Source organism: Spinacia oleracea, chromosome 4 (assembly GCF_020520425.1).
Source record: "Spinacia oleracea cultivar Varoflay chromosome 4, BTI_SOV_V1, whole genome shotgun sequence".
Taxonomy (NCBI): Eukaryota; Viridiplantae; Streptophyta; class Magnoliopsida; order Caryophyllales; family Amaranthaceae; genus Spinacia; species Spinacia oleracea.
The window spans coordinates 123,802,623-123,811,895 of record NC_079490.1 but is presented as its reverse complement, the minus strand read 5'-3'; the positions used below and the strand labels follow the sequence as shown (position 1 = coordinate 123,811,895).

General features: G+C 45.5%; 1 long non-coding RNA gene across 1 annotated transcript; it reads right to left on the bottom strand.

Annotated features, from left to right (window-relative positions):
* Nucleotides 1-3,570: 3,570 nt before the first annotated feature.
* Nucleotides 3,571-4,165, bottom strand: LOC130472422 (uncharacterized). The gene is made up of 3 exons (XR_008932644.1): nt 4,011-4,165; nt 3,839-3,937; nt 3,571-3,759 (listed from the first exon to the last, which is right to left on the bottom strand). It is a non-coding gene; the product is annotated as an uncharacterized lncRNA (long non-coding RNA).
* Between the last annotated feature and the right edge of the window lie 5,108 nt (nt 4,166-9,273).

The window sequence follows — 9,273 nt, the reverse complement described above, 5'->3', positions numbered from 1 at the left end:
CGAGTTCATCAGTGACCAAGGAACCCATTTTCAAGGAGAGTGTGAAGAGCTATTCACCGAGTACAAGATTCAACATCATTGCTCTTCACCTTATCGCCCACAAACCAATGGGGCAGTCGAAGCAGCCAACAAGAATGTCAAGACCATCATCATGAAAATGACTACCAATTACAAGGACTGGCCCCAAAAGCTGTATTTTGCATTGTGGGGATATCGAACTTCAATTCGCACTTCAACTGGTGCAACTCCGTTCTCATTGGTCTATGGAATGGAAGCAGTACAACCTATCGAGCTAGAGATACCTTCTCTAAGGATAGTCCTCGAAAGAAAAATCCCAGAAGCTGCATGGTTACAAGCCAGATATGACGAACTAGTCATGCTCGATGAGCGACGGCTGCAAGTCGCTCACCATGTACAAGTCTATCAGCGCCGAGTCGCCAGACATTTCAACAAAAGGGTCAGAACCTGAAACATCAAGGAAGGCGAGCTTGTCCTGAAAGCCCTTCGCAAAAGCACCATGGACCCAAGGGGAAAATTCAAACCCAACTGGGCAGGCCCGTACATTGTCAAGAAAATCCTCTCCGGGGGAGCAGTCGAACTAACAGACATCGACGGAACAGAATTCAGATCTCTGACCAACCTCGATCAACTCAAGAAGTTCTATGTCTAAGTTCCATGTTCAAATTCAAGAATCCAAATTCAAGTCCTGTAAGGTAGTCAGAACTACGTCCGGCCTAATTCCCTAACGGGACACGTAGGCAACATCATTTCGAGGCCCGGCCACTTTAATACAAAAAAATTCAAAATTTCCTCAATTAAGGGCATCCTAAAAATCAAATCAAATCAAAATTCAAAATTCAAATTGTTGTTGTTTTTGTTCCAAATGTGCCAATTCAAAGCAAAGCATGTTCAAGGGGAATTTAACACAATAACTCTTTATTTGGCCCTAAGGCCTTCAAAGCTAATTCAAATACAAAGTCAGGATCAAGTGAAGCAAAGTTCAAAAGCCTTTTCACTTCCTAAACACATCTTCCAAACACATTCCAAACACAATTCATTCCAAACACATTTAGCCTACAAAGATCTAGGGTCGGGCGACTATGCTCTCGAGTCTTGGCACCTTGAGTACTATCCCCTGACTCCTCCCGCAATCAATCATCAATCTTCCCTTTGCCCAAGCGGCGGGAGAAGGAACTTGCAAGCCTACCAAGACGGGAGGACGACAAACCTCCTTTGGATTCCGAACGGTCAAGCACCAGATGGGTCACACTCCCGTCACCTTCCTCATAGTCAGTTGATGCAGGACGTCTAGCTCTAGAACCTCGGACTCTAGCTGGTTCGGAGAAAGAAATGTCCCTCTGCTTAGGCCTCTCATCCATACAATATACCCCGCAGACAGAGTTACTGACTCGGGTGGGAACTGGATACTCCGGAATGGTTTGGCAACCCAATACCGCCTCCAAATTTCAAGTCGATTCGCATTCAGCACAACAGGTTTCGGGTTCTCTTCAGTACAGTCCGGGATCTCCTGTTTCAAGCCATATTGTCTCATCACTCGAGCAGGCGAGTAGAAGACCAGCATTGTGAGGCTTGGCACCCTCAAAGCAGTAGAACCAGGGGCATGTCTCATAGCAGCAATTCCCCACCAAGGAACTACCCACCGTATACAAGATTCAACCCCAGAGAGTGCACACCGCCACTCATCCAATGAAAGCCGGCCATGCAGCATGGGCCGCACCGTGAATCCCTTTCTATTATAGCTCGCCATGTTCTCCGGTGGTGCCACCAACATGAGCCTCTCCATAAGCCAAACCTTGCGGAGTATACAAGAAGCGCATTTCAAAATTCAACATTCAAATTTCAAATACAAGTACAAATTCAACATACAAGAGAGCTTTAGATCCTTACTTGGAGTAACACCGGACTTCCCGGTGGCAAGGAAGAGGGGTCCGACTTCAGCATATCAAGGCCCATCAATGTTTCGCCAATCACAAGCGGCATTGGGTCCCGACCATTAGCAAACTGCTCTACAATTTCTATTAGGGAGGCATCACCATTGCCAAACCCCTGTTTCGAAAAGAGAAAGCGAGCGAATATACAAAAACTCAAGGCTCTCAGGCAGAATACTTTGGGAACATCAAGCCCAGCAAAGTAGGTGACAAAGAGGGACAAATCCACCCCTCTGCCATATACAACAACACTCAAAAGTGGGGGCTTCAAGCCCCAAATACCTTTCAAAACTCAAGAAAAAGTGTTCTTCAACACTTGGCATGCATGGCTCTAGCATGATGGGCCACCCCAATATAGCACTAAATTCCTCACGGAGGGGACATACCTCATTATTTCCAAAACGGAAGACATAATGATTCGGGTCCCAAGCCTCCAGAGTAGCAAGAATGAAGTGCAAATCCAATTTTACAAACCGAAAAGAGACGAGCACCCCAAGATGTATGCCAGCAAGTTCCCTTTTCTCCAATTTGCCTAGCGAACCAAGCCACGAGTTCAAGGCACTCTCAAAGGACACAGCCATATTTTCTTTTCTTTTTGAGAGGAAGCAGTATGCAATGATAGCAGGGAAGGATTGATGCAAGAAATGATCCAACAAGCTCCCTATTTATACAAGAGTCAGCTTGCACGACATCCCACGAGTGCCATGCGCCAGGCGCAGGGGCCTGCATCTAAGGACGAGGCCACTGTTCTCTCTTATGACTCCGAGTACACACTCTTTAGTGTTTCGGACATCAGAGTACGTACCACCTCCATCATTCAAGATTCCAAAGCCGCAAGCCGCGCAATTTCAAGCAGTCCGAGTCAGCGCCTCGGGCCGATTTCGGGTCAATCTGTTCAAAATTTCAAGCATTCTAGTCCAAAATCGGCGTCCTAAGTCGAGTCTGCATATGCATTAGCAAAAGTTGAATATACTTTGACTTGCGCTTTTCCTAACCAAAAAACCTCAGTCAAAGTGGGGGCTTATAGTGGGTATGTCTACCCGAAAAAATGGACAAATTTTTGCAAAAATTTTCATGCATGCATCTAGCCACAAATTTCAAAACACACACAACGCATACAATTCCAAACATTCAAGCATACAAAAAACCAATCTTCAAATTTTGCAAACCAATTCAAAGTTCAAAGCCATACAAACCATACAAAAATCCAAGTTTCAAATACAATACAATACAACTTATACAAAATCAACCCAGGCAAGCTGTAACTCGCTACCATGCAGGGTCAGTCCGAGTCGTCACCAGCAGTGATATCAACCACAGGTGCCTTGTCCCTGTTCCGCCTCCGGAGGCGCTCCAGCTCCTGATCCAGCTCCGTCCCAGGGGTACTAGGATCCTACTCCGAGATACGAAGTGTGCCAGTGGTAGGATGAACTCCCTGCTAAGGAGAGGAATAATGATATGGCGGCGGCATCGGCATATACTGGTACGACCCAAACATCTGAGCCTGGCGCATCCTCTCCATCTCTGCATAGTAAGCCCAGGAATCTGCACCCCAGGGCTGAGGACCACTTCCTCCGAAATAGTAACCAGGGGAAGAAACAAAGGGTCGTGAACCGCCTGCACCTCCAAACGAATGCCCGGTGGGATCAACATGTACAAAAGGGGAAGCTCCCCGCTCAGCATCAGAATGCCTCTGATGAGCACCAGCACCGGACCCCTGTCCCAGATCCAAGCTCGGCCCCTCCTGCCTCAAGGACGTCTCCGCCTGGGGTTCTCTGTCAAAGGATCCTCTACGTTCTCGACGGCGCTCCTATACAAAATACAATTTCAAGAATTAACATCCAAGTTCAAATTTCCAGAATACAAATTTCAAAGATCAAGAAAGGCACCTCTCTGTCCCGGCCAGAAAGCTTCCGGGTTAGCTTGGCACAATGCCTCTTCCAAGAATCAAGCAAGAGCATCCAGCGACGCACTCTCGCCCGAGGCGCCTGCATACAAAATCCAAGATCAATTTCCCAATACAAGATTACAAACAGTTTCAAAAAATGCAACAGTACTTACAGCGGCATAATGCTCAGGTACAACATCATATGATTTCCGGTGCGGAGGAGAAGCAAAAGGGATGGTCTCCACCACCTCTTCCCCGTCCGAGTTCTCATAGCGGAGGATCCTATCAGCATGGGGAATATCCTCAGGATCAACCTCCTCCTCCTATATACAATCATACAATAATACAATCATCCAATCAATACAAGAATACAAGAATACAAGGTTCAAAGCTCACCGGCAGTACGAAGCGTACTGGGAGCCAGCCTCCTCAGGAAGTCGTCATAGCTCCCCTTCCTATGTACAAAATCCCTCCAAGAGCGGCAAACAGTATTGCCTCTAGCCTCCACATAGAGCCGGGCCAACTCTTCATATAACGCCAGCATGGACCCTGGTGGGTCCTTGGGGATAAGTCTCTCCCCCGAATTGTGCTGAGGGGACACTCTCTTCCCTAGGTACCACATATGGCGGTACACCCCTGGAAGCAAAACCCGACGCCCAGACAGGAAATGGGCACGTGCAGCCGAGGCAGGTATAAGCGCGTTGGCAAAAGGACGCCATACCATCTGCGAAACAGACAACTCAGGCAACAACACAAGTACAAATACAAAAGGATAAAACAGTACAAAAGTTTACCTCATCAACGGGTAAAACCCGCCAAGCTCTGCGGGAGGCGCCAGAGGCATCCTCCTGCGCACTGCTCCTATCCAAGAGGCAGCATACGGGTAAGCCGCATCCCTAGTACGAGCTGGCGCAAAGTCGAAAAGTGCTCATATATCCAAATCTTTCAAGAAGCAAGCAAAACATCAGTCAAGTTCAAATGCAAGCACAAAGTACAAGGTACAAGGATTCTTAAATACCTCCAGCACACTCCACAGAGCAGCCATGCTAGGGTCACTCCCCACCGCAGTCCGGGAAGCCCGCTTCATCTCATACAAAAGGTGGCAATATGCCAAGCCACCCCAGTTATAGCTGGAAACAGCTCTCAAGTCCCCCAGAACGGACAGGAACCGGATGTGCACCCGACTGTTCCTACTCGGGACCATCACTCTGCTCACCAAGGCTAGGAGGAAGAGCCTAACCCTCTGCTCCGCGGATACACCCACACTGCAGATAGCCTCCACGATCACCGTCACAGAAGCATGGGCATCATCATCTGACAAGTCAACAACAGGGCCAAGCAAGTCCCTAGCAGCGGCAGAGCGCCACGTCAGCTCCGGATCAAAGGTCACGTTCCCCTCAGAAAAAGGAAGACCCATGATCATAGCAAACTCAAAGGGGGTAATGGTGATCTCCCTCCATGCCATGTGGAAAGTGTTGGTGGTATCCCACCATCGCTCCAACAAAGCCCACAGTCGGGGCTTGATCCCCGTTCTCCTCGAAGAGCCTCCCATGGTACGGTAGAAGTCGGCCAGGCCCGTCTGCGACCAAATCTCCATGGCCTCCTCATCAGCACGAAGAGCTTTAAAAGCCCTCTAAACCTCCACCAAGGACCAGAAAGTACGAAATGGCTTTCCATCGGCCTACATGTTAACGAGTTAACTCCAAACCTATACAAGATACAAATTCAAAGCACAATACAAGACTCACCATGCCAGCACGAGGCCGCTGAGACAAGTGCCACTCCGGCCAAAACACCAGGTCGGAAGGGCTCCAACCCGTACCACTAAAAGTAGGCGCATCCCGGGGAACCATACCCCCGTTGGGCATGTTTATTGCAGCCGCTTCATCATCTGAAGCGTCCTCCTCAGCAGCTCGAACTATCGACGATTCGGCGAGCTTCCTCCGAGTGTGACGAGGCATACTAAATCAAGTGGAGTACAAGGTATCAAAATTCTAAACTGGGGGCTATCCTATACTAGCCTAAGCAAAATCAAAAAAAATTCAAGACGAATCCCCAGTGGACCTCTAGTTCAAGATACAAGTTCAACACCAACGCCTAGGCTACCCACGCCAAAGCAGGTATACAAGTTCAACACCAACGCCTAGGCTACCCATGCCAAAGCAGGTATACAAGTTCAAACACCAACGCCTAGGCTATCCATGCCAAAGCAGGTATACAAATTCCACAACAACGCCTAGGCTATCCATGCCGAAGCCGATACAAAAAATATACATTCAAGAAAACTTTCAAAAATTCAAAATTACAAGTTCCAACAGTTCAAGTTCAAGTGGCTATCAAACAGTCTTCTACAAGATTCAAGAAGCTTAAGCATACAAGCATCATTTCAAAGTACGAGAAAATCAAAACTACATGCAATTCTAGAGTTATTTCATAAGCAAAAACATGAAATACTTACATGGATAAGGCAAGAACAAGACCAAGGGAAGACAATTCGACCTTTGAGAGAGAAAGAGAGCAAGAAAGCAAGATGTTGCTCCTCAAAATGGCACGGCAAGGGGCACTTATATAGCGCTGCCCCCTGCATGCGCGAATCTTCAGCGCGTGGTCTCCCGTGCTGATTGCACGTCCTTTGCTGCTACGATCTTCCGCACCAAGCATCAAACATCGCATCAGGCCTTCCATCGAAAATACGGGTATACACTTGTATCTCCAAATACAAACAGATGCATATTTCAAGAATACAAAGTCCAAAAAATACAACGACTCAGGCGTTCAACTCCCAACGGACCCAAGCTCCGGGAAAGTCAGTCGAAATTCCAAATTTTAAGGGCCAGCAAAAAGCTCTTATCCCCAGCAAAGCACATCCCCAACGGATCAACTCCGGGTGTTCAAATTCAAAAATTCAAGATTCAAAAAATTCAAGATTCAAAATTTTCGATGCCAAGCTCCGTCTTGAACTGAAGGCGGAAAAATACAAGTACAAACCAGAGTCATCACCAACCGCACCGAGGTAGACTCTATCCTTTTTTCTAATGCCTGTTTTATGCAGGTACCGGCGTACAAAGAGTGGTATCGATTGCAGAACATCTTTATCATTCTCCGTCCCTTTCGAAATACTTTGACTTGCGCTTTCCTAACCGAACGCTCAGTCAAAGTGGGGGCTTCTGTAGACACCTAATTTGTGTCTCCCCTTTGGGATGATGACGATACCATTATCCTTATTAGGTGATTGGAATAACTCCAGGCGGAAATCCCAATTGCTAAGAATGCTTCCAAAATTCAAGATCCAAAATCCAACCCCCGAGACCATTCCCCTCCCGGAACTCGGTACAAAATACAACTTTCAAAATCCAATTTCAAAATCCAAGTACAATCTCATCTAGTAGACCATCCCATTGGTTTTACTAGGCCTTTTCCACTCAAAATCATATAAGGCAAGTCAAATTCGGGCGCCGACCCACAAAACTGAGCATGCCGGGCCCCGTCCCGTAAAACCGGAATTCAAAACCTGAGAAAGGCTTGTTTTTAGACGCTAAATGATGCCTTAACCTCCAAGAAAAACGCCAAACCTAGTACTATTCGTACAACAGGTACAACACTACAAGACGAAACAAGGACGGATTCCCCGTCCTTGCTTTGGCGGCATTCAAGCCACGTCACCAGCGCCCTGCGCTGGCGTATGCTGGCGCCTTGCACCCATTCCCCCTATAAATACCCCTCATTTTCAGCATAATGGGGAGGAGAACAACAATAGAACGTTGTAATTTTGACATTACGCCTCAAAATACAACTCAAAAACTCCTCAAAAACACATACAAAATTCCTAAATTGAAAAGCAATTGGGAGCTCTTGCCTAAACCTAACTAGGTAAATCCGAATCCCATTCTAATCAACTATGTTGCTTTGATTTTTAAATGATTAGCAAGTTGGTGCTTTTAATCATTGAAAAACACCACTTACAACAATCATACATGTTTTCCAAAAATACAAACTTTTTCAAAATATAAAATACAAATTTTCAAGATTCAAGGATGTCCAAGTTGTTTACAATCACCTCTTGGACTAGAATCACCTTCTAACATGGGGTAATCAAATATGATACCTTTTAACATTTAAAGGTTTAGTCTTTTGAGATTCAAAACTCCATTTTTCAATATACAAGTTCAAGTTTTCAATTTTCAAGATCTCGCCATGTTTAGGGTTGTTCATGGTTATTTCCCTAAACTAGGATCATTTCAAGTTCAAATTTCAATTATTTCAAGTTCAAAACTTCAATATTCAAGCTTTCAAGTTCAAGTTTAACATGCAAAATCTATGATATTTGGGTTGAGCAACCTCTCCCAAGTTGAGATTTTTGGCTTTGAATTCGTGTCGGGCGCACTTATTTTTAAGGAGCCGCTTGGCGTTCGAATCTCATGTGCCCAAGTACAAACTTCAATTATGCACCTTTCAATATTGCAATTTCAATATCGCACCTTTCAATACCGCAATTTCAATATCGCACCTTTCAATACCGCAATTTCAATATCGCACTTTCAATACCGCAATTTCAATACCGCAATTTCAATACCGCAATTTCAATACCGCAATTTCAATTCCGCACTTTCAATTCCGCATCTTTACTTGCCTAGTCCATTTCTAGGCAATGTGGACCTACTCCCTAGTCCTTTTCTAGGGGGTCTTGTATTTACTAATTCCGCACTTTATTTAGTATTGTGATGTTGCTTTATTTGTTTTATCTCTTTCATCACCACACATGCTAAATACAACAAAATACAAAAGGTTACATCACGCTTAACAAAGATAATTTTTTGGATAAACCGGCCTTAGGTTCCTTAAATCAATCTTTAAAGCAAAGTGACCACCATACAATTAGAGATTCTATTTGCTCTAAATTCAAACCCACATAGTCTAATCTAGGGTATATTTTCGAAAAAATGTTGTGCCAACGTACTTGAATATTTCTAAAGCTCGCGGAATAAGCATTTTTGTTCCCGTGCCCGGATCTCACCCATCCGTTTCAAGGATTCAAGGCCTTATCCAAAATAGAGTCACTTGCGGTCTTTCCAAACGAGACTTTAAACAATGTTTGGTGGCGACTCCTTCGAGGTACAAAAATTCTATGGATTTCTAAAGAACCGCCCCTCTTGTAGAACGGGAAACAAGTTTTTGCAACAAAAAAACCCCCTACACTAAGCAAAGCACTATTGCGGATTCTACAACTGAAGCCGAGTACATTGTTGTCTCAGAAGCAGCAAAGGAAGCTGTTTGGATTCGGAAGTTCATCGAAGAACTTGGGGTTGTCCCCTCCATTAAAGGACCAATGGCTTTGTATTGCGACAATAGCGGAGCCATTGCCTAGGAAAAGGAGCCTAGGAGCCACCAGAAGTCCAAGCACGTACTGCGGCGATTTCACATACTTCGAGAAATCGT